Source organism: Arachis hypogaea, chromosome 11 (assembly GCF_003086295.3).
Source record: "Arachis hypogaea cultivar Tifrunner chromosome 11, arahy.Tifrunner.gnm2.J5K5, whole genome shotgun sequence".
NCBI classification, from domain to species: Eukaryota; Viridiplantae; Streptophyta; class Magnoliopsida; order Fabales; family Fabaceae; genus Arachis; species Arachis hypogaea.
This window is the reverse complement of record NC_092046.1, coordinates 62,496,596-62,521,796: the sequence shown is the minus strand read 5'-3', so window position 1 is coordinate 62,521,796 and position 25,201 is coordinate 62,496,596. Positions and strand designations below refer to the sequence as shown.

Sequence of the window (25,201 nt, the reverse complement as noted above, 5' to 3'; positions counted from 1 at the left end):
CAGTGCCAAAGAATCTGCTGTGTTTTCTCATCTGGAACGCATCTCCAGATTATACCTTCTGGGAATCTTCTAAAAAGGTATGTTTCCTCCTAAAAGTAGTATTTTGCATCAATTAGTAGCTTCTTCACTTGTTGTCTACTGTACTCCTTTGGAATGAAATTCATAGCTTTATAATTTATAATGTCTGCAAACCATGGAGCCTGCTGAATGAGGAACAGTTGCTCATCCAGAAATGTCTCAGCCATAGCTGTGGGTGACTGTACTCCTGCTTCAGGCTCAATTCTGGAAAGGTGGTCAGCTACTTGATTTTCTGACCATTTCCTGTCTTTTATCTCAATATCAAACTCTTGAAGGAGCAACACCCATATGATTAATCTTGGTTTAGAATCCTGTTTAGTTAGAAGGTACTTCAAAGCAGCATGATCAGTAAAAACAATAACCTTAGAACCAATTAAATAGGACCTAAACTTATCAACAGCATACACAATAGCTAATAATTCTTTTTCTATAGTTGTGTAATTCTTGTGAGCATCATTTAACAGACAGCTAGCATAGTAAGTGACATGTATAAGCTTGCCATGCCTCTGTCCTAAAACAGCTCCTATAGCAAAATCACTAACGTCACACATTAATTCAAATGGTAAATCCCAGTCAGGGGGAGCTATAATGGGGCAGAGGGAAGGTTTGCTTTCAGAGTTTCAAAAGCATGCAGGCATTCAGCATCAAACACAAAAGGAACATCAACAACTAATAGGTTTCTCAATGGTTTAGCAATTTTAAAAAAATCCTTTATAAATCTTCTATAAAATCTTGCATGACCCAAGAAAAGCCTGACTGCCTTAACATTAGATGGTAGTGGTAATTTTTTAATTACCTCTACCTTTGCTCTATCAACCTCAATTCCCTTGCTTGAAATCCAGTGTCCAAGAACAATACCTTCTGTAACCATAAAATGACATTTTTCCCAATTTAAAGCAAGGTTTGATTCTTGACACCGTTTCAAGACCAGAGATAAATGCTTAAGGCATGATTCAAAAGAATTACCAAAAATAGAAAAGTTATCCATAAATACCTTAATAAACCTTTCCATGTCAGAAAAAATTGAAAGCATACACCTCTGAAAAGTTGCTGGAGCATTACAGAGTCCAAATGGCATTCTCCTGTAAGCAAATACTCCAAAAGGACATGTGAATGTTGTCTTCTCTTGATCTTGAGGGTGCACTGCAATTTAATTATATCCAGAATATCCATCTAGAAAATAATAAAAAGCATGGCCAGCTAACCTCTCAAGCATCTGATCAATAAAAGGCAAGGGAAAGTTATCCTTCCTTGTAGCAGTGTTGAGCCTCCTGTAGTCTATGCACATTCTCCATCCTGTGACTGTCCTTGTAGGAATTAGCTCATTCTGTTCATTCTTGATCACTCTCATCCCTCCTCTCTTCGGAACTACCTGTACAGGGCTCACCTAAGGGCTGTCAGAAATAGGGTAAATAATGCCAGCTTCCCATAGTTTCATTACCTCTTTTTGGACCACCTCTTTTATTGTTGGATTGAGTCTCCTTTGTGGTTGCACAACTGGTTTAGCATCATCTTCAAGAAGGATCTTATGCATACACTTGGTTGGACTAATAAAAGAGGTGGTCTACCCAACAGCTGTTTTATGGCTCCTGATTACTGGAATAAGCGCTTCTTCTTCTCCAGGCTTCAGGGAAGAGCTAATAATAACTGGATATGAATCATTTTCACCCAAGAATACATATTTCAGAGAAGGAGGCAAGGGTTTGAGCTTAAGCTTGGGGACTTCCTCCTCCTTTATTGGCGTGCTCATCACTCCCTTCTGGGGTGGTGAATCATCAACATCAACTAATTCATACTCAGAAATAGGATCCAGAACATCATCAAGTACCTCAGCTTCTAGTACCTCTTGAATAAGTGGTTCAACAATATCAACTCTCATACACCCTTCAGAATCATTAGGGTGTTTGAGATCCTCAAATACATTAAGGACCACCTGCTCTTCGTCGACCCTCAGTGTTAATTCACCCTTTTGCACTTCAATCAAAGCTCTACCTGTAGCTAAAAAGGGTCTACCAAGAATAATAGAGGACTTTGTATCCTCTTCCATATCCAATATAACAAAATTAGCAGGAAAAATAAATGGTCCTACCTTCACAAGTAAATCCTCAACAACACCCACAGAAAATTTAATAGAAAGATCAGCAAGCTGAAGAGAAATACGAGTGGGTTTTACCTCCTCAATTTGGAGCTTTTTCATCACTGAAAGTGGCATGAGATTGATGCTAGCTCCAAGATAATATAAAGCTCTCTAAATGGTGACATCTCCAATAGTGCAAGGAATTACAAAGCTCCATGGATCTTGCATCTTCTATGGAAGGTTATGTTGAATAATAGTACTGCACTCCTTGGTTAACACCACTGTGTCTTGTTCCTTCCAATTCCTCTTGTTTAGTCAACCATTCTTTCATAAATTTAGCATAGAGAGGCTGACGTGGCAGAAATTGGCCGATTAAGAAATTAATAATAGAAATACGTTGCAAGTACAGTTCTTAACCGGCAAAAATTCGCTTGTCAATTTAGGAGAGTTATCACAGATTTAAAAATAAGATACTGGGAGTATGAATCCCAGGTCATCTCCCAAGTGTAATAATAAAAGGTTGTTGTTCTACTTGGTCATCCCTGAATTAATAAGGGAAAGTCAAGTAACTAACTAACCAACTATATCACATGTCCTAATCCTTTCCTAAGGAAGGATTAGAGTTAGGGACTAGAGTTGTCAGTCATCAACTTCCAATTAGGATTAACACTTGAGTATTCCAACTCAAAGTTCTCCTTTTAATCAACTCCCAATCAAGTTAGGAAACTACTCCATTAACATAAATATAACTTTCACAGGATTAAAAAGGGAATTAAAGAAAGACATGATAGATAATAACTACAAATTAATTAAAAGTAAAAATAGTGCTTTGCATTAATAAATCCCAAAATGCAACATACTTATCCAAACAGGGTTAATGGGCAGTAAAAAGTAAAGGAATAAGAAAACAAACTAGAATAATGAAACTTCAACGGAGGTAATGATTCTTCTCAGTATCTAAAGACAAAAGCATGAAACTCTCAAACTGTGAATGTGAAGAACCCTAGAGGAAGGAGTAGAACTCTCTCTAAGATTCCCCAAAACTAAACTAAAACTATGCATAATGAGAATGTGTCTTGAGTCTCTGTTGTTCCCTGGCTCTAATCTGTGTTTCTAGGCCAAAAACTGGGTCAAAACTCGGCCGGAAATCGCCCCTAGCGCTTTCTGAAATTTCTGCAGGTCACGCATGTCACGCGTATGCGTCAGTCACGCGTACGCGTCGCTTGACGATTTTTCTTGCCACGCGTGCGCATTAGGCACGCACTCGCGTCGTTGTGCGAACTCACTCCCACGCGTACGCGTCAGGTACGCGCACGCGTCACTGTGAATTTCTCCAAATCGCGCGCACGCGTGAGCCATGCGTGCGCGTCGCTTCTCGCTGGTTGCCTCCTTTATTTCTTGTGCTTCTTCCATTTTTTGCAAGCTCCCTTTCCATCCTTTGAGTCATTTCTGCCCTGTAAAGCCTGAAAACACTGAACACATGGATCATGGCATCGAATGGTATGAAAGGACATTAAAAATACACAATTTAAAGGCTTAGGAAGCAAGTTTTAATCATAGAGCATAATTAGGAAGGAATTGTAAAATCATGCAAATAGTATGGATAAGTGATTAAAGAGTTAATAAAAACCACTCAAATTAGCACAAGATAAACCACAAAATAGTGGTTTATCAAACTCCCCACACTTAAACATTAGCATGTCCTCATGCTAAGCTCAAGGAGACAAAGAGAATGAATAAGGGAAAGTAAGACTCATGTAATGCAATGCAATGCAACTTAAATATGAATGCAACTATATGCTAAAATGATTCTGTCTACTTGGTTAAAAGTAAACAAGTTTTCCAAGACAAACATAGTTTAGATTCCACTAATTCAAATCATACAGTAAAGACAAGTAAACTTGTAAGAAGATAGCTCATGAAAGCAGGGAACATAGAATCAAGCATTGAACCCTCACTGGTAGTGTATATCACTCTAACTCTCAAGTGTCTAGGGTTGATCGCTCTACTCTTCTCTAGTCCTGCTTTCTAAACTTTATTCTTCATCTAACCAATCAACAAATATTTAGTATACCAATGCAAACATCATGAGGTCTTTTCAGGGTTGTAATGGGGCTAAGGCAAAGGTGAGGATATATGTATAGCCAAGTGAGCTATAATATGAGTCTTTGACTAACCTGAGCTCTCACCTAACACACACATCCCCTATATAATTCTAAAAATCATCCTAGTTACCCAAAATTCCCACTTTTGTATAATCCACATACTCATGTACTAAATTTTCTCTAATTTTTTTACATATGCGTTGATCTTTTATTTAAACTTAACAATTGGGATAATTTTGTCCCCTTATTCACTTATTTACTTAATTAATTGAATATTTTTTGTTTTTTTAGAGAATATAAAAGTAAACATAACATATCAATGCACATGGGTTTTTTATTTTTCTGGTCTCACATGAGTAGGTGTCCAAATTCCTAATATTTTATCAAAGTAAAAACATAACATATTCCCTTATTAACCCATGTTCCCACAGTTTTCCCATACTTAATTGACACACGATCTCTATCTTAAGCTAACCAAAGATTCAATTGGGGTATTTAATTTGTTTTTCTGCTTAAGGCTAGTAATGTGGTAAAATATAGAACAAATAGGGATAAAAAGGCTCAAGGTGACTAACAAAGGTGATTTAAAGGGTAGGCTATTTGGGATAAGTGAGATACAACAAATGATGGCCTCAGTCATATGCAAGCATGTAAATACACTAAACATTAGACATATAGAGTGGAACAAAATAAAGATTGCAATTATAGAGAAGAAAACACACAAAAATCAAATATTATGGTTAAATAGTGTAACCATGTAGTTAAGCTCAAGTCTCACAGGTTGTGTGTTCATAGCTTATAATTCATGTTCCAAATACAACTTCAAACAAGTTTTTCAAAAATTTTCAATTTAAATTAGTGAAATGTTATAAAAAAAGGGTCTTGAACAGAAACTCATCACTTTAACCAAGCAAAACATACATGCAAATGATTATTAATATGCAATCTATCCTAACTAATCAAAAGAAAAATTAAAAATGTTGGTGTTAAGAGCTAGAGAAGTTACCTCTGGACGTCAGGGACTGACCTCCCCATACTTAAAGCTTGGCATGGTCCTCCGTGCCATCAGTAAGGAGCAAGGAAGTGCTGGAAGCGTCACCTCTAGTGTCTGGTTTGCCTTGGCTGCCTGTGCTATTGGATGAAGGGGAGTTTGGGGTGGGAAAGGCTTTCTCTGATAAATCAACTTTAATGATCCTCTTCACCCGCTTTGTTGGTGGCTTGACACTGGTAGATGGAAGTGCCTTTGCCAGTGTTCTCTTGGTTCCTCTCTTTGCTGGGGTCTTGTCGGGGGCTTTCTCTTTTCCTTTCTTGGTACCCATGTCTAAAGAAGAAAGAAAAGGAGGAATATTAACTATAGATACTAAGACCGGAAGGGAGGGAATTCCAAGTGATAATGAATGCCAAAGGAAAGATGTTAGCCCAACAACATGGTAGTTACAACATGTATGTAAGACAACAATAAAGATCAAAAGGACAATTCATAAACTTAGATGCAAGATGGTAAAAGCATGCAAGTAATAGGCATGAGAAGCATGAATCAAGCATCAAGTAATAAGTGTGCCAAATAAAAGAGCATATGTAATGATGACAATTGTGAATAATGATCTCAAATAGATGTGGAATCCAAGTGTTGTGAAAAAGAGGCATATAAGTAAAAGAGTAAAAGAAAATAGGATTCCAAGCGCCATAAAAGCTTTTTCACAAACACGTGGTGTGCAAGGGATCATAAGAATAAAAATAATGTAATCCAAATGTATAAGAGAGCCCAAAATAAGATATCAATTGTCAAATCACTCCTCATAATGTTCACAAGCTTCATTAAAGTAAGGTAAGACCTAAATAAAATTCCAACACCAACATGAAAAATGCATGAAAGAAGAAAGAAAAATAAATCATGAATGTAAAAGAAAAAGAAGAAGGAAACATAAAGTAGGATAATAATGAAAGAAAAGTAAAAAGGGAAGAAGAGAAGAACCTTGATGAAGAAGATGAAGAGGAAAGGAAGAAAGTAATAGAAAGTAAGAAAGAATAAGGAAGAAGGAAGAAAGAAGAAGAAGAAGGAGATAATTAGGATTGAGAAGAATTAGGATTGGAGGGGTGGAAGATTGGAAATTAGGCACTGAGGTGTTTAAGTTGTGCATCGCATGTGACGCGTACGCGTGCTTCACGCGTACGCGTGGATCGCGTTTTTTCCAATCAATGCGTGCGCGTCAGGGACGTGTACGCGTGACTTGAATTGTGCAATTGGCGCGGAGGCAGCCTCGCGCACCCATAACTCTCTGTTCATTACGTGCGTTTGCAAAAATTTGGGGCAACGCGTGAGCGTCAGGGAGGCGCACGCGTGGATTGGCTGGATGGCAAAATGACGCGTACGCATCAGGGACGTGTACACGTGATAGGATTTTTGCGCCTAGCACAGTTCCAGCCCCACACCATCACAACTCTCTGCCAAAATCCTCATTTACGCCGATTTTATCGTCCCCGTGTACGCGTGGAGTGCCAAAATTTTGATCGATGCGCACGCGTCAGGGACACGTACGCGTGGGTCAGTTGGTGTGCAATGCACCCTTCCTGCGCCACTCCCGCGCAACTTTCTGTTCAATCCATATATTGCACACACACACATATGACGCGTACGCGTCAGTGACACTTGTGCGTCGTGTGCATTTTTTTTATGCAGAATGCAGTATGCAGCTAATTTATGCAGAGATGAGGAATGGATACTGAGAAAAACAAAACAAAATAAAATAAAATAAAATAATGTTAAGAAGGAAACTGAAAGATCGTACCATGGTGGGTTATCTCCCACCTAGCACTTTTCTTTAACGTCCTTAAGTTGGACAGTCCAGTAGCTCAGTCTTCTGCTGTTAATGGATCCTCCAATAGGAAGATCTCCAGCTCCTTGTTTTTCTTCATCTTCTCACCATGACTTCAAGCGATGTCCATTGACCTTAATAAATTTGGAGATTGAAGGATGACTCAGGTGAAAGACTCCGTATGGCTCTGCCTTCTCTACTGTGTAGGGACCTTCTGAAGAACTGAAGATTGATGGTTTAGAGGTTATAGTAAACTCTCGTTGCAAGTATAGTTACTAAACCAAGAAATCAACCTTTCTTACAAAAGTTTTGGTTGTCACAAGTAACAAACCCCTTTAAAATTGATAACCGAGTATTTAAACCTCGGGTCGTCTTCTCAAGGAATTGCAGGGAGGTGTTCTTATTTTTGGTTATGAGTCTTGTAAATTCGGGGTTTTGAAAGTAAGAAACCAGTATGTTAAATGATAAGAAAAATAAAATAGTAATAATAAAATAAACTCTTGGCAAGGTATTAGAACTGGAAGTCATATCCTAGTTATCCTTATCAATTGTGATGAGAATTGGATTTTTCTCCCACTTTGTTAACCTCTAACTATGAAGGTAAGTTAAGTGGATGAATTAATTTCGGTTCCTCAGGTCCTTGTCTTTCCTTGGGAAAGGCTAGAGTTATTGGAACTCGACTTAATTCTTGAAGAATTCTAATTTTCAGTCAACAATGAGTTTGATAACTCAAGTGTCTCCAATGACTCAACCAAAGCCAAAAGGGAAAAATTCAAATTATTTATATAAATAAAGGAAAGCAATCATAATTCTGAAATACCTCAAGTTGTACTAATAAAGATATCAAATGTAACATGGAAGAGTTCATAAATTGAATTGGGAAAATAAATAAAAGGAATATTGAACCTGTGATGAAGAAGAAATAATCCTAAATCCTAAAACTAAATCCTAAGAGAGAGGAGAGAACCTCTCTCTCTAAAAACTACATCTAAAAATCTAAAATTATGAATTATGAGCTTATATTTATGAATGAATGGATTCTCCCACTTTATAGCCTCTAATCTGTATTTTTCGGGCCGAAAACTGGGTCGAAAACAGCCCAGAAATCGCTGGAGAAGAAATCTGCCACGCTGATTTTTGGAACTGCAATGTGTTCGCGTGGAGCGCACGTTCACGTCACCTAGCGTCAGGAAAACGATGACATATTATATATCAAATCAAAGCCCCGGACGTTAACTTTCCAACGCAACTAAAACCGCATCGTTTGGATCTCTGTAGCTAAAGTTATAGCCGTTTGAGTGCGAAGAGGTCAGGCTGGACAGCTTAGCAATTTCTCCAAATTCTTGTATTCCTTCCACTTTTGCATGCTTCCTTTCCATCCTCTGAGCCATTCCTATCCTGTAATCTCTGAAATCACTTAACACACATATCAAGGCATCTAATGGTAATAAGAGAAGATTAAACATAGGGAACTTAAAGCCAAAGAAGCATGTTTTCAATCAAAGCACATAATTAGGAAGGCAAATGTAAAACCATGCAAATAGTATGAATAAGTGGGTAAAGAGTTGATAAAAACCACTCAATTGAGCATAAGATAAACCATGAAATAGTGGTTTATCAACCTCCCCACACTTAAACAATAGCATGTCCTCATGCTAATCTTAAGAGAAGCTATAAAGAAGTGAAGATGAATGATAGAGAGTATGCAATGCAACCTATATATGTAACTACATGCAGAATGATTTTTCCTACTTGGTTAAAAGTAAAGAAATCTTTTAAGAACAAATATAAACTGGATTTCACTAATTCAACTCATAAAAATGAAGTATAAATAGACCTGTAAAAGAAAATAGCTTGTGAAAGTCGGGAACAAATAATCGAGCATCGAACCCTCACTGGAAGTGTATACACTCTAATCACTTAAGTGTTTTAGATTCGATTCTCTCAATTCTCTACTAACCTTGCTTTCTAAGGCTTGCTCTTCATCTAACAATCAACATAAATTTAATGCACAGATACACATATCAAGAGGTCTTTTAAGGGTTGTAATGGGGTTAGGGTCAAGTTAGGATTGTATTTGGCCAAGTGGACTAAAATCTGAATTCTTAATTAACTTAAACTTTCCACCTAACTTTAAACAATCCATGTAACCATAATACCACATCTAACTATCCATTAACCATATTTTCCACATATTCATGCATTCTAATTTCAAGTACAGTACATATGCATTGCTTTCACCACTTACTTTGGGGCATTTTGTCCCCTTTTTGCTTAATTGCTCTTTTTTCTTTTCTTTTTCTCACTTCTCTTTTATATATATATATATTTTTTTCTTTTATTTTTCTCAATGCATATGATTAAATTATTGGATGCATGAATCATGTCCTAAACATTTTTTTTTACATTTTCAGAAAATTCTAACATACTCAATTCTCAAACCAAATGTTTCCAAATTTAACTTTCCCACACTTAATTCATGAGCACTCTCACTAGTCTAAGCTAACCAAGGATTTAAATTAAGGACATTATTGTTTTCCGCTTAGAGTTAATGATGTGCTAAAGTAAAGAACAAAGGGGTATAATAGGCTCAACATTGGTTTGCAAAGAATAATAAAAGGGTAAGGCCATATGGGTATGTAAGCTCAGTGAAATAAAGGCCTCAATCATGTAAGTGTATGCATACATCAAATAATGGAAATATAGAATTAAGCAAGACAAAGATCATAATTTTAGAGAGAAAAACACACACCAAAAATAAAATATTGGTTGGTAAAATGCAACCAATTCAAATAGGCTCAAAAATTTCACAGGTTTTGTGTGTTCAAGCTCTAAACCATGTTCCAGTATAATATTTCTTCAAACAAGTTTAACATTAAATTTTATTCAAATTAGTGAAATGCTCTAAAAGGTTTCTTGAAAAAGAAAATATTACTTCAACCAAGTGATAAAATATGCACAAAATCAAATAATCGTGCAATCAAACATGCAAATGCAACAACTAACAAGGAAAATAAACCATTGGTGTTGAGATAGAAGAGTAACTAACCAATGGAGATCGGTATCGACCTCTCCACACTTAAAGATTGCACCGTCCTCGGTGCATGCTAAGATGTGTGGTGCACGAAATTGTGATCTCCAGGCTCGAACAAATCCTGGTAATGGCTCCAGAGCTTGGTGCTCTGATCTTAATTCATAATTGTCACAACTTCGATACAACTAACCAGCAAGTGCACTGGGTCGTCCAAGTAATACCTTACGTGAGTAAGGGTCGAATCCCACGGAGATTGTTGGTATGAAGCAAGCTATGGTCATCTTGTAAATCTCAGTCAGGCAGATATAAAGTGATAATGGTGTTTTCGAATATTATATAATAAAATAGGGATAGAGATACTTATGTAAATCATTGGTAGGAATTTCAGATAAGCGAATGGAGATGCTTTTCGTTCCTCTGAACCTCTGCTTTCCTGCTATCTTCATCCAATCAGTCTCACTCCTTTCCATGGCTGGCTTTATGTGATACATCACCACTGTCAATGGCTACTTTCGGTCATCTCTCGGGAAAATGATCCAATGCCCTGTCACGGCATGGCTAATCGTCTGGAGGCATCACCCTTGCCAATGGCTTCATCTTATCCTCTCAGTGAATAATCTGCTCACGCACCCTGTCACGGCACGGCTATTCATCTGTTGGTTCTCGATCATGCTGGAATAGGATTTACTATCCTTTTGCGTCTGTCACTAACGCCCTGCAATCGCGAGTTTGAAGCTCGTCACAGTCATTCAATCATTGAATCCTACTCAGAATACCACGGACAAGGTTTAGACCTTCCGGATTCTCTTGAATGCCGCCATCATTCTAGCTTACGCCACGAAGATTCTGGTTAGGAGATCTAAGAGATATTCATTCTAGCTTAATTCATGTAGAACAGAAGTGTTTGTCAGGCACACGTTCATAGGGGAGAAGGATGATGAGCGTCACACATAATCATCACCTTCATCACGTTCTTGGGTGCGAATGGATATCTTAGAAGCGAAATAAGAAGAATTGAATAGAAAACAGTAGTACTTTGCATTAATCTTTGAGGAACAGCAGAGCTCCACACCTTAATCTATGGAGTGTAGAAACTCTACCGTTGAAAATACATAAGTGAAGGTCCAGGCATGGCCGAGATGGCCAGCCCCTCTGATCTAAGAACCAGGCGTCCAAAGATGTCTAATACAATAGTAAGAGGTCCTATTTATAATAAACTAGCTACTAGGGTTTACATGAGTAAGTATTTGATGTATAAATCCACTTTCGGGGCCCACTTGGTGTGTGTTTGGGCTGAGCTTGAGTGTTACACGTGCAGAGGCCATTTGTGGAGTTGAACGCCAGTTTTTGTGCTAGTTTGGGCGTTCAACTCTGGTTTTGGATCCTTTTCTGGCGCTGGACGCCAGATTTGGGCAGAAGGCTGGCATTGAACGCCAGTTTACGTCGTCAATTCTTGGCCAAAGTATGGACTATTATATATTGCTGGAAAGCCCTGGATGTCTACTTTCCAACGCAATTAAAAGCGCGCCATTTTGAGTTCTGTAGCTCAAGAAAATCCACTTTGAGTGCAGGGAGGTCAGAATCCAACAGCATCAGCAGTCCTTCTTCAACCTCTGAATCTGATTTTTGCTCAAGTCCCTCAATTTCAGCCAGAAAATACCTGAAATCATAGAAAAACACACAAACTCATAGTAAAGTCCAGAAATATGAATTTAACACAAAATCTATTAAAAACATCCCTAAAAGTAACTAGATCCTACTAAAAACATACTAAAAACAATGTCAAAAAGCGTATAAATTATCCGCTCATCACAACACCAAACTTAAATTGTTGCTTGTCCCCAAGCAACTGAAAATCAAAATAGGATAAAAAGAATAGAATATACTATAAATTCCAAACTATCAATGAAACAGAGCTTCAATCATATGAGCGGGACTTATAGCTTTTTGCCTCTTGAATAGTTTTGGCATCTCACTTTATCCATTGAGGTTCAGAATGATTGGCATCTATAGGAACTCAGAGTTCAGATAGTGTTATTGATTCTCCTAGTTCAGTATGATGATTCTTGAACACAGCTATTTTATGAGTCTTGGCCGTGGCCCTAAGCACTTTGTTTTCCAGTATTACCACCGGATACATAAATGCCACAGACACATAATTGGGTGAACCTTTTCAGATTGTGACTCAGCTTTGCTAAAATCCCCAATTAGAGGTGTCCAGGGTTCTTAAGCACACTCTTTTTTTTTTGCTTTGGACCTTGACTTTAACCGCTCAGTCTCAAGTTTTCACTTGACACCTACACGCCACAAGCACATGGTTAGGGACAGCTTGGTTTAGCCGCTTAGACCAGGATTTTATTCCTTTAGGCCCTCCTATCCACTGATGCTCAAAGCCTTGGGATCCTTTTTATTTGCCCTTGCCTTTTGGTTTTAAGGGTTATTGGCTTTTTCTGCTTGCTTTTTCTTTTTCTTTCTATTTTTTTTTTTCGCCCTTTTTTTTTTTTCTGCAAGCTTTGTTCTTTGCTGCTTTTTCTTGCTTCAAGAATCATTTTTATGATTTTTCAGATTATCGAATAACATGTCTCCTAGTCATCATTCTTTCAAGAGCCAACATATTTAACATTCTTAAACAACAACTTCAAAAGACATATGCACTGTTCAAGCATACATTCAAAAAACAAGAAGCATTGTCACCACATCAATATAATTAAACTAAGTTCAAGTTTAAATTCGAAACTCATGTACTTCTTGTTCTTTTGAGTTAAAACATTTTTCATTTAAGAGAGGTGATGGATTCATAGGACATTCATATCTTTAAGACAAAGTTACTAACTACTAATGATCATGTAATGAAGGCACAAACATAGATAAGCACATAACATAGAAAACGAAAAACAGAGAAAGCAAGAACAAGGAATGAATCCACCTTAGTGATGGTGGCGTTTCCTTCTTGAGGAACCAATGATGTCCTTGAGCTCTTCTATGTCTCTTCCTTGTCTTTGTTGCTCCTCCTTCATTGCTTTTAGATCTTCTCTGATTTCATGAAGGATGATGGAGTGCTCTTGATGTTCCACCCTTAGTTGCTTCCAATAATTGTGTGGAAGAAAATGTATCCCCTGAGGTATCTCAGGGATCTCTTGATTTACAGTCAAATGTTCTACCACTGAGCTATAGACCCTTGATGGAAGCTTTTGTCTTCCCTTTTCTCTTTCTAGAGGCTTCTCTGGCCTTAGGTGCCATCAATGGTTATGGAAAAAACAAAAAAGCTATGCTTTTTACCACACCAAACTTAGAATGTTGCTCGCCCTCGAGCAAAAGAAGAAAGAATAGAAGAATAAGAAGAAGATATGGAGGAGATGGAGGGAGATGTGTATTCGGCCATATGGGTGGGATTGGGTGGGAAAGAGATGTTGAATTTTGAAGGAAAGTGGGTGTTTGGATGTGAGTGGTAAAGAGTTAATAGGGAAGAGTGTTTATTGGGAATAGAGGATGATTGAGAAGAGAGAAGAGAGTGAGTGGAGGTAGGTGGGGATCCTGTGGGGTCCACAGATCCTGAGGTGATCCTGTAAGGTCCACAGATCTTGAGGTGTCAAGGCATTTACATCCCTGCACCAATTTAGGCATGCAAAATGCCCTTGCACACAACTCTGGGCGTTCAGTGCCAGGTTGGTGCCCATTTTGGGCGTTCAACGCCCATTTGCTGCCATTTCTGGCGTTGAACGCCAGAACCATGCTTGTTCTGGGCGTTCAGCGCCAGGATGCTCCCATTCTGGGCGTTCAGCGCCAGAACTATGCTCTGTTCTGGCGTTTGAACGCCAGACAGATGCTCCTCCAGGGTGTGATTTTTCTTCTGCTGTTTTTGATTCCGTTTTCAATTTTTATATTTATTTTGTGACTCCACATGATCATGAACCTAAGAAAACATGAAAAATAATAAAAATAAGAATTAGATCAACATTGGGTTGCCTCCCAACAAGCGCTTCTTTAATGTCAATAGCTTGACAGTGGGCTCTCATGGAGCCTCACAGATGTGCAGAGCTTTGTTGAGACTCTCCAACACCAAACTTAGAGTTTGGATATGGGAGTTCAACACCAAACTTAGAGTTTGGTTGTGGCCTCCCAACACCAAACTTAGAGTTTGACTGTGGGGGCTCTGGTTGACTCTGCTTGGAGAGAAGCTTTTCCTGCTTCCTCTCCATGGTTGCAGAGGGAGATCCTTGAGTTTTGAATACAAGGGAGTTCTCATTCCAATGAAGGAATATTTTACCTCTGTCAACATCAATCACAGCTCTTGCTGTGGCCAGGAAGGGTCTTCCTAGGATGATGGATTCATCCTCTTCCTTTCCAGTATCCAGGACTATGAAATCAGTAGGTATGTAAAGGCCCTCAACCTTTACTAATACATCTTCTACTTGTCCATAAGCCTGTTTTCTTGAGCTGTCTGCCATCTCCAATGAGATTTTAGCAGCTTGCACCACATAGATTCCCAGTTTCTCTATTACAGAGAGGGGCATGAGGTTTATCCCTGAACCAAGGTCACACAGAGCCTTAAAGATCATGGTGCCTATGGTACAAGGGATTATGAACTTTCCAGGATCCTGTCTCTTCTGAGGCAATGTCAGTTGATCCAGATCACTTAGTTCATTGATGAACAAGGGAGGTTCAACTTCCCAAGCATCAATGCCAAATAATTTGGCATTCAGCTTCATGATTGCACCAAGAAACTTGGCAGTTTGCTCTTCAGTAACATCCTCATTCTCTTCAGAAGAGGAATACTCATCAGAGCTCATGAAGGGCATAAGGAGGTTCAATGGAATCTCTATGGTCTCTAGATGAGCCTCAGAGTCCTTTGGTTCCTCAGAGGGAAGCTCCTTATTGACCACTGGACGTCCCAGGAGGTCTTCCTCCTTGGGATTCACGTCCTCTCCTCTCCTCACAGGTTCGGCCATGGCGCTTATGTCAATGGCCTTGCACTCTCCTTTTGGGTTCTCTTCTGTATTGCTTGGGAGAGTACTAGGAGGGATTTCAGTGATCCTTTTACTCAGCTGGCCCACTTGTGCTTCCAGATTTCTAATGGAAGACCTTGTTTCATTCATGAAACTTACAGTGGCCTTAGATAGATCAGAGACTAGATTTGCTAAATTAGAAGCATTTTGTTCAGAGTTCTCTGTCTGTTGCTGAGTTGATGATGGAAAAGGCTTGCTATTGCTAAACCTGTTTCTTTCACCATTATTAAAGCCTTGTTGGGGCTTTTGATCCTTCCATGAGAAATTTGGATGATTTCTCCATGTTGAGTTATAGGTGTTTCCATAAGGTTCACCTAAGTAATTTACCTCTGCTATTGCAGGGTTCTCAGGATCACAGGCTTCTTCTTCAGAAGATGCCTCTTGAGTACTGTTGGATGCAGCTTGCATTCCATGCAGACTCTGAGAGATCATATTGACTTGCTGAGTCAATATTTTATTCTGAGCCAATATGGCATTCAGAGTATCAACTTCAAGAACTCCCTTCTTCATAGGCGTCCCATTGATTACAGGATTCCTTTCAGAAGTGTACATGAACTGGTTATTAGCAACCATGTCAATGAGTTCTTGAGCTTCTGCAGGCGTTTTCTTTAGGTGAATGGATCCACCTGCAGAAGTGTCCAATGACATCTTAGATAACTCAGACAGACCATCATAGAATATATCCAGGATGGTCCATTCTGAAAGCATGTTAGAAGGACACTTTTTGGTCAACTGTTTGTATCTTTCCCAAGCTTCATAGAGAGATTCACCTTCTTTCTGTCTGAAGGTTTGAACATCAGCTCTAAGCTTGCTCAGCTTTTGAGGAGGAAAGTACTTGGCTAAGAAAGCCGTGACCAGCTTATCCCAAGAGTTCAGGCTGTCTTTAGGTTGAGAATCCAACCATAATCTAGCTCTGTCTCTTACAGCAAAAGGGAAAAGCATGAGCCTGTAGACTTCAGGATCTACTCCATTAGTCTTAACAGTATCACATATCTGCAAGAATTCAGTTAAGAACTGAAAAGGATCTTCAGATGGAAGTCCATGAAACTTGCAGTTCTGCTGCATTAGAGAAACTAATTGAGGTTTCAGCTCAAAGTTGTTTGCTCCAATGGCAGGAATGGAGATGCTTCTTCCATGTAAATTGGAATTAGGTGCAGTGATGTCACCATGCATCCTCCTTTCATTATTATTATTTCCGCCTGCTATCTCCTCTGCCTGTTCGAAAATTTCTGAAAGGTTATCTCTGGATTGTTGTATTTTAGCTTCTCTTAATTTTCTCTTCAGAGTCCTTTCAGGTTCTGGATCTGCTTCCACAAGAATTTTCTTATCCTTGCTCCTGCTCATATGACAAGGAAGAATGGCCAGAAAAATGATAATAATAATAGAGATCCTTTATACCACAGTATAGGGATCCCTTTGTGAGTGGAAGAAGAGGGGGAGATAAAGGATGTGATGTAAAGGAAGAAACACAACTGTGAGGAGGCTTTGAGATGTGAGATGTCAGGATATGAATGAATAAATAGAATGAGATGGGGGAGGAATAATTTTCGAAAATTATTTTGAAAAAGAGTTAGTGATTTTTGAAAAATGGTTTTTGAAAAAAAATGTTAGTATTTTCGAAATTTTTTTTTTAAAATAAAAACAATTAGTTAATTAAAAAGAAATTTTTGAAAAAGTGGGAGATATTTTCGAAAATTGAGAGAGAGAGAGTTAGTTAGGTGGTTTTGAAAAAGATAAGAAACAAACAAAAAGTTAGTTAGTTAGTTGAAACAAATTTTGAAAAGATAGGAAGTTAGGAAGTTAGAAAAGATATTTTGAAAAGATATTTTTGAAAAAGATAAGATAAGAAGATATTTTGAAAAGATATGATAGAAATTAGTTTTGAAAAAGATTTGATTTTTAAAATCACAATTAATGACTTGATTCACAAGAAATCACAAGATATGATTCTAGAACTTAAAGTTTGAATCTTTCTTAACAAGCAAGTAACAAACTTCAAATTTTTGAATCAAAACATTAATTGATTAAGTTATTTTCGAAAATTTGGTATAAAAATAAGAAAAAGATTTTTGAAAAATATTTTTGAAATTTTCGAAAATAACTAAGAATTTTGAAAAAGATTTGATTTTTGAAAAAGATTTTGAAAAAGATAAGATTTTCAAATTGAAAATTTGATTTGACTTATAAGAAACAATTTGATTTTAAAAATTTTTGAAAAAGTCAACTCAAATTTTCGAATTTGATGAGAGAGAAAAAGGGAAAGATATTTTTTTTTTTTATTTTTGAATTGGATTTTTATGAAAACATGAAAAATATGCAATGCATGAAATTTTTTGGATCAAAACATGTGATGCATGCAAGAATGCTATGAATGTCAAGATGAACACCAAGAACACTATGAAGAACATGATGAACATCAAGAACATAATTTTGAAAAATTTTTAATGCAAAGAAAACATGCAAGGCACCAAACTTAGAATTCTTTAATGCTTACGCACTAAGAATTCAAGAATGCATATGATAAACATAAAAAAACACAAAACAAAAAAAATCATCAAGATCAAACAAGAAGACTTACCAAGAACAACTTGAAGATCATGAAGAACACCATGAATGCATGATTTTTTCGAAAAATGCAAAATGCACATGCAATTGAAACCAAACTTATAACATGACACATGACTCAAGACTCAAACAAGAAACACAAAATATTTTTTATTTTTATGATTTTATGAATTTTTTTTTATTTTCTTTTAATTTTTTTCGAAAATCATTTTGAAAAAAAATAAGGATTCAAAATTTTTCATATGAATTCCAGGAATCTTGTACTCTTTAGTCTAAAGCTCCAATCTGAGGGTTAGACATGGCTTAATAGCCAGTCAAGCTTTAGAATGGATTTACATCCATTGAGGTGATTAGTTGAAGACCAATCCCAAAGGAGTTTGGGTATGGCTTTTCAGCCAGATAGGATTCAACATGTTACCATGAAACTCTAGAATTCATTCTTGAATGTTTTGAAGCCATAGAATAATTTATTTTTGAAAACATTATTTTTATTATTATTATTATTTTTTTTTTCGAAAACAAAAGAAAAATTTTTTTGAAAGATTTTTGAAAAATTTTTGAAAGGAAAACGAAAGGAAAGTTACCCAATCTGAGCAACAAGATGAACCGTCAGTTGTCCATACACGAACAATCCCCGGCAACGGCGCCAAAAACTTGGTGCACGAAATTGTGATCTCCAGGCTCGAACAAATCCTGGTAATGGCTCCAGAGCTTGGTGCTCTGATCTTAATTCATAATTGTCACAACTTCGATACAACTAACCAGCAAGTGCACTGGGTCGTCCAAGTAATACCTTACGTGAGTAAGGGTCGAATCCCACGGAGATTGTTGGTATGAAGCAAGCTATGGTCATCTTGTAAATCTTAGTCAGGCAGATATAAAGTGATAATGGTGTTTTCGAATATTATATAATAAAATAGGGATAGAGATACTTATGTAAATCATTGGTAGGAATTTCAGATAAGCGAATGGAGATGCTTTTCGTTCCTCTGAACCTCTGCTTTCCTGCTATCTTCATCCAATCAGTCTCACTCCTTTCCATGGCTGGCTTTATGTGATACATCACCACTGTCAATGGCTACTTTCGGTCATCTCTCGGGAAAATGATCCAATGCCCTGTCACGGCATGGCTAATCGTCTGGAGGCATCACCCTTGCCAATGGCTTCATCTTATCCTCTCAGTGAATAATCTGCTCACGCACCCTGTCACGGCACGGCTATTCATCTGTTGGTTCTCGATCATGCTGGAATAGGATTTACTATCCTTTTGCGTCTGTCACTAACGCCCTGCAATCGCGAGTTTGAAGCTCGTCACAGTCATTCAATCATTGAATCCTACTCAGAATACCACGGACAAGGTTTAGACCTTCCGGATTCTCTTGAATGCCGCCATCATTCTAGCTTACGCCACGAAGATTCTGGTTAGGAGATCTAAGAGATATTCATTCTAGCTTAATTCATGTAGAACAGAAGTGTTTGTCAGGCACGCGTTTATAGGGGAGAAGGATGATGAGCGTCACACATAATCATCACCTTCATCACGTTCTTGGGTGCGAATGGATATCTTAGAAGCGAAATAAGAAGAATTGAATAGAAAACAGTAGTACTTTGCATTAATCTTTGAGGAACAGCAGAGCTCCACACCTTAATCTATGGAGTGTAGAAACTCTACCGTTGAAAATACATAAGTGAAGGTCCAGGCATGGCCGAGATGGCCAGCCCCTCTGATCTAAGAACCAGGCGTCCAAAGATGTCTAATACAATAGTAAGAGGTCCTATTTATAATAAACTAGCTACTAGGGTTTACATGAGTAAGTATTTGATGTATAAATCCACTTCCGGGGCCCACTTGGTGTGTGTTTGGGCTGAGTGTTTGGGCTGAGCTTGAGTGTTACACGTGCAGAGGCCATTTGTGGAGTTGAACGCCAGTTTTTGTGCCAGTTTGGGCGTTCAACTCTGGTTTTGGATCCTTTTCTGGCGCTGGACGCCAGATTTGGGCAGAAGGCTGGCGTTGAACGCCAGTTTACGTCTTCAATTCTTGGCCAAAGTATGGACTATTATATATTGCTGGAAAGCCCTGGATGTCTACTTTCCAACGCAATTAGAAGCGCGCCATTTTGAGTTCTGTAGCTCCAGAAAATCCGCTTTGAGTGCAGGGAGGTCAGAATCCAACAGCATCAGCAGTCCTTCTTCAACATCTGAATCTGATTTTTGCTCAAGTCCCTCAATTTCAGCCAGAAAATACCTGAAATCACAGAAAAACACACAAACTCATAGTAAAGTCCAGAAATATGAATTTAACACAAAATCTATTAAAAACATCCCTAAAAGTAACTAGATCCTACTAAAAACATACTAAAAACAATGTCAAAAAGCGTATAAATTATCCGCTCATCAATGTGCAAGTGGACGGGTTGCTTCAACTGACGCTTTTCTCATCAAAAAATGTCCGTAGAAACTTGTTTGTCTCTCCCATGTAAACGTCTTCCGGTTCTCTTCCTGGTGACCATCCTGAAAGAAAAAAGGAAGAAAAGTAACCCAAAACAAAGATAGAAAATAAATAAAATATGGGTGTTAATGCCAGATAATAAGAGTCTTAATTATATGGTAGTTACAACATGCAAGTGAGAAAATAGTAGAAGTACATGGCAAATCACGAGTGAAAAAATTTGCAACAATGGGGAAGAGAGTGGGTAAGGAAAGATAATATAAATTCATGTCAATGCAAAAGTAATACAGGTATAAAAGATTGGCATTGATTTAAACAATATTACCTAACCAGAATAACACAAGTCACTAAGCACCCAAAATAATTCAAGAGAAGATGCAACAGTTAAATAAGAAAATTAACACCAAAGGAAAAATAATGAATTTAGAAAAGAAAAGAAAAATATGCACAAAATTAAGATGCAATGAATGAAATATGCAAATAAATTAAGTAAAATACAATGAAGGTGAAAAGGAATGAGAAGAGAAAAGAAAGTGACAAAGGAGAGAGAAAGAAGAAATTAGGATTAGAGAAGAAAAGATAAGATAATTGGCTGAATTGGATAAGTTGTGCGGCGCAGGCGACGCAGACGCGTGAGTGACGCGGTCGCGTGGTGCGCGATAAGGTCAGATGACGCGGATGCGTGGGTCACGCGATCGCGTGACTCGATTTGTGCTAGTGGCGCGAGTGCAGCCTCATGTTCGCACAACTCTCTGTTTTAAATGCATATTGCTAAAAATCTGGGTGACGCGATCGCGTGGTGGACGCGATCGCGTGGATGGCCTTGTTTAAAGAACAATGCGGACGCGTAGGGCATGCGTTCGCGTGGTAGGGCTTGTGCTGCTAGCACGAGTCCAGCCCAATTCCAGCTCAACTTTTGGCTATACACCCTTTTTACGTCGATTTACAGGGCCATGCGGTCGCGTGGGTGACGCAGACGCGTGGGGAAGCTATTTTTCAAATGACGCGGCCGCGTTGGCGACGCGGTCGCGTGGATCAATTTGTCCCAAAGGCACGCCTCCAGCCACGCTCTCGCGTGACTCTCTGTTCACTTTTCTTTTCTCCTAATGCACTTGTGACGCGGACACGTCAGCGACGCTACCGCGTCGCGTGCGTGCTTCATTTTTTTTTTTGCAAAATGCAGAATGCAGTGCTAATATGAATGTTATGCAAAACTCCAGGTTCAATACAATAAAATAAAATAAAACTCAAAAACAAATAAAACTAAATAAAAATGAAAAAGGAACAATCATACCATGGTGGGTTGTCTCCCACCTAGCACTTTTAGTTAAAGTCCTTAAGTTGGACATTTGGTGAGCTCCCTGTTATGGTGGCTTGTGCTTGAACTCGTCTTGAAACTTCCACCAATGCTTGGACTTCCAATAAGCTCTATCAATACCAAGTAAATTCCTCAAGCTTTGATGGAATTCTTCACAAGCTTTGAGCTCCCAAAATTGATCCTCATATATTCCTGGATCCCAAATCTTGTTTCTACACCCGTCTTCAAGTTGATCATCATGATTCCATCTGGGTGGTTCAGCCTTAGAATTCTCACTGAAGCGTCCAGACAACTTCCCAGACCCATTCAATTGAGCTCTACACCAACCTTTGCGTTTAAACTTAAAGCTTCCAACCATAATGAACTTTGCAGGACAATTCTTACCACTGACCATTTTCCTCTTACTCTTAATGCCACAAAGAGCTCTAAGTTGGCGATCCGTCTCCAGTAGCCCATATTCAAGTGGAATTAGAAAGCTAAGGGATATGAATTTTACCCACTTGAATGTTGTGAAGGATGATGGCAACTTAGGGGGAGGTATTTTGAACGAATTTGCAAGCTTTACTCCCTTGTGCTCTTCTCTGACAACTTCCATCTCTTTGCAAGTTTCTTCAATATCAACCTCTTTCTCTTGGTAGTTTTCTTTCAATTTAATCTCTTCTTCATTGCTCACCAAGGGCATGGGAGGCTGTGCTTCTTTTTCTTTAATCTCCATCTCTTGACCAACCTCTTCCAAGTCCTTAACCATGACATGCCTTGGAGGTTGTACACCCTCCTCAACATCAAATGCAACCGTCTTGGAAGGAGTCTCTATGTCTTGACTTTCCCATGGAGGTTCAGCATCTCCTAAGTCTGCAACCACTTTTTCCTTTTTAATAATTGCTGCTTTGTACAGTAGTTTTAATATAAAATCGTACTCATCCTTGATGATTTTCTTTCCATGACAACTCCTTTCAATTATTCTTTCATCTTCAAGGGCCTCTCCTATCTCCACATTTTGGGCCTCCTCTTTCTCTAAGACAAAATTAGACTCCTCCTTGATGTCCTCCTTCACTAATTCTTCAACTACTCCTTCGACTTCAAGGGTCTTTACTACCTTCACCTTTAGGGCCTCCTCTAGCTCCTTATGAAGTGTGGATTCGCGAAGATGATCCCTTCTCTCTTGTTCTATGTCAATAGCATCATTGGGATCATGTTGCTCTTGGATTGATGGATGTGGGTGCTCTTCCATGGATGGTGGTGATGGGATGGCGAGATCATTCTGTGGTTGAAAAGGAAGTGCACTAGAGCTTGAGGGTTGATTGTTGAAGGTATTTGGTGGTCTGATTTGGGCGACGAGGGCTTGTATAGTGGAGTTTAAATCGGTAAGTGCTTTCTCCATAGAGGTTTGGGGTTGATAGGAGGGTTCATTTGGCTCATAAGGTGGTTGGTATGGTGGATACGGGTTAGGGTCATATGGAGGTGAATGGTGAAAAGGGGCTTGGGAGTATAGTGGTCCAAAGTCATGTTGAAGAGAGGGTTTATAGGCATATGGTGGTGGTTGTTGATAGTCCATTGGAGGTGGTTGTCGCCAAGATGGTTGATCAAATCCTTGTGGCTCCTCCCATCTTTGATTGTTCCAACCTTGATGCCTGTTCTCATTGTAATTTCTTCTTCCTGCAACATAATTGTAACCAGACTCATAGCGATGGGGGTGAGAACTCATGATAGCAAATAAAAATTTAAAAACGAAAATAAAAACAAATTGAAATTAAAAGGTTGTTGAAATTTAAATTTGAAAATTAAATTTTGAAATTTGAAAATTAAATTTTGAAATTTGAAAATTAAATTTTGAAATCTGAAATTTGAAATTTTGAAATAAGATAAGATAAGATTTTGAAAAAGATATGATTTTTTGAAAAAAATTTAAATTTTGAAATTTTAAATTTTTAAATTTGAATTTTGAAAATTGAAATTTGAAAATTTGAAATTTGAGTTTTAAATTTTGAATTTTTGAATTTAATGAGGAAAGAGAAAAACAATAAAATGACACTAACCTTAAAATTTTTAGATCAAAATGAAGAAAAGAACTAAGAACAACTTGAAGATCAAGATGAACACGAAGAACAAATTTTTGAAAAATTTTTAATAACTAAATAAAAACCAATAACCTCTTAATTTATGAAAAAGCAAAAATAAAAACAAAAATAAAAACAAATAAACAAGCAAAAAGCAAATATTTACAATAACCAATAATAAGGCACACGTTTGCATTTCCCCGGCAACGGCGCCATTTTGAAGAACTGAAGATTGATGGTTTAGAGGTTATAGTAAACTCTCGTTACAAGTATAGTTACTAAACCAAGAAATCAACCTTTCTTACAAAAGTTTTGGTCGTCACAAGTAACAAACCCCTTTAAAATTGATAACCGAGTATTTAAACCTCCGGTCGTCTTCTCAAGGAATTGCAGGGGAGGTGTTCTTATTATTGGTTATGAGTCTTGTAAATTCGGGGTTTTGAAAGTAAGAAACCAGTATGTTAAATGATAAGAAAAATAAAATAGTAATAATAAAATAAACTCTTGGCAAGATATTAGAACTGGAAGTCCTATCCTAGTTATCCTTATCAATTGTGATGAGAATTGGATTTTTCTCCCACTTTGATAACCTCTAACTATGAAGGTAAGTTAAGTGGATGAATTAATTTCGATTCCTCAGGTCCTAGTCTTTCCTTGGGAAAGGCTAGAGTTATTGGAACTCGACTTAATTCTTGAAGAATTCCAATTTTCAGTCAACAATGAGTTTGATAACTCAAGTGTCTCCAATGACTCAACCAAAGCCAAAAGGGAAAAATCCAAATTATTTATATAAATAAAGGAAAGCAATCATAATTCTGAAATACCTCAAGTTGTACTAATAAAGATATCAAATGTAACATGGAAGAGTTCATAAATTGAATTGGAAAAATAAATAAAAGGAACATTGAACCTGTGATGAAGAAGAAATAATCCTAAATCCTAAAACTAAATCCTAAGAGAGAGGAGAGAACCTTTCTCTCTAAAAACTACATCTAAAAATTTAAAATTGTGAATTATGAGCTTATATTTATGAATGAATGGATTCTCCCACTTTATAGCCTCTAATCTGTATTTTTTGGGCCGAAAACTGGGTTGAAAACAGCCCAGAAATCGCTGGAGAAGAAATCTGCCAGGCTGATTTTCGGAACTGCGACGCGTCCGCGTGGAGCGCGCGTTCGCGTCATCTAGCATCAAAGCAACTATGGTATATTATATATCAAATCGAAGCCCTGGACGTTAGCTTTCCAACGCAACTAGAACCGCATCGTTTGGATCTCTGTAGCTAAAGTTATTGCCATTTGAGTGCGAAGAGGTCAGGCTGGACAGCTTAGCAATTTCTCTAACTTCTTGTATTCCTTCCACTTTTGCATGCTTTCTTTCCATCCTCTGAGCCATTCCTGCCCTGTAATCTCTGAAATCACTTAACACACATATCAAGGCATCTAATGGTAATAAGAGAGGATTAAACATAGGGAACTTAAGGCCAAAGAAGCATGTTTTCATTCAAAGCACATAATTAGGAAGGCAAATGTAAAACCATGCAAATAGTATGAATAAGTGGGTAAAGAGTTGATAAAAATTACTCAATTGAGCACAAAATAAACCATGAAATAGTGGTTTATCACCTTCCTATCTAGATCTTTGCTTGCCTGGCATGAGCCTTAGTCTGGAGTTGTAAAGGAGAACCAGCTCCCCA

At 37.9% G+C, this 25,201-nt stretch overlaps 1 non-coding gene across 1 annotated transcript; it reads left to right on the top strand.

Moving 5' to 3' along the window:
* Nucleotides 1–15,818: 15,818 nt before the first annotated feature.
* Nucleotides 15,819–15,926, top strand: LOC112725292 (small nucleolar RNA R71). The gene has a single exon (XR_003164410.1). It is a non-coding gene; the product is annotated as a small nucleolar RNA R71 (small nucleolar RNA).
* Nucleotides 15,927–25,201: the final 9,275 nt, after the last annotated feature.